A 1520-nucleotide genomic window follows, 5' to 3' on the forward strand; every position below is an offset into this window, starting at 1 on the left:
CTGAACTACGAGTCAATATCATCCCTGTGGGGATGAGAACAGAACACATCACAGCTGAACTATGCCGAGCAGAACGAGGGGACGAGAACAGAACACATCACATCACAGCTGAACTATGCCGAGCAGAACGAGGGGACGAGAACAGAACACATCACAGCTGAACTATGCCGAGCAGAACGAGGGGACGAGAACAGAACACATCACAGCTGAACTATGCCGAGCAGAACGCGGGGATGAGAACAGAACACATCACAGCTGAACTATGCCGAGCAGAACGAGGGGACGAGAACAGAACACATCACAGCTGAACTATGCCGAGCAGAACGAGGGGACGAGAACACATCACATCACAGCTGAACTATGCCGAGCAGAACGAGGGGACGAGAACAGAACACAACACAGCTGAACTATGCCGAGCAGAACGAGGGGACGAGAACAGAACACATCACATCACAGCTGAACTATGCCGAGCAGAACGAGGGGATGAGAACAGAACACATCACAGCTGAACTATGCCGAGCAGAACGAGAACACATCACAGCTGAACTATGCCGAGCAGAACGAGAACACATCACAGCTGAACTATGCCGAGCAGAACGAGAACACATCACATCACAGCTGAACTATGCCGAGCAGAATGAGGGGACGAGAACAGAACACAACACAGCTGAACTATGCCGAGCAGAACGAGGGGACGAGAACAGAACACATCACATCACAGCTGAACTATGCCGAGCAGAACGAGAACACATCACATCACAGCTGAACTATGCCGAGCAGAATGAGGGGACGAGAACAGAACACAACACAGCTGAACTATGCCGAGCAGAACGAGGGGACGAGAACACATCACAACACAGCTATAACTATGCCGAGCTCCGCAGCCTTGCAACAGACAGTTGGCTCCAGCAGACGGGCCTTTCTTATTTATTGGACTTGAAAACATTATCCTGGTCATAAGCAGTTGGCCCTGCAGGCGGGTCTTTCTTACTTATTGGACTTGAAAACATTCTCCTCGTCATAAGCAGTTGGCCCAGCAGGCACCGCAGTCTTGGTTTGATTACAAATATTTAGTCACAAAAACAGCAGAGAGAGAAGCTCTGCTCAGTGTTTCAGAGAGGAGGGAGGCGTGAGGGAAGGAGTGGGGGGGAGGGAGTGGGGGGAGGGAGGGGGATTATAGTGGTGTATTATAGTGGTGTATTATACAGGTATTATAGTGGTGTATTATAGTGGTGTATTATAGTGGTGTATTATACAGGTATTATAGTGGTGTATTATAGTGGTGTATTATAGTGGTGTATTATAGTGGTGTATTATAGTGGTGTATTATAGTGGTGTATTATACAGGTATTATAGTGGTGTATTATAGTGGTGTATTATACAGGTATTATAGTGGTGTATTTTAGTGGTGTATTATAGTGGTGTATTATACAGGTATTATAGTGGTGTATTTTAGTGGTGTATTATAGTGGTGTATTATACAGGTATTATAGTGGTGTATTATAGTGGTGTATTATACA

This window comes from Oncorhynchus keta, unplaced genomic scaffold, assembly GCF_023373465.1.
Source record: "Oncorhynchus keta strain PuntledgeMale-10-30-2019 unplaced genomic scaffold, Oket_V2 Un_contig_16422_pilon_pilon, whole genome shotgun sequence".
NCBI lineage: Eukaryota > Metazoa > Chordata > Actinopteri > Salmoniformes > Salmonidae > Oncorhynchus > Oncorhynchus keta.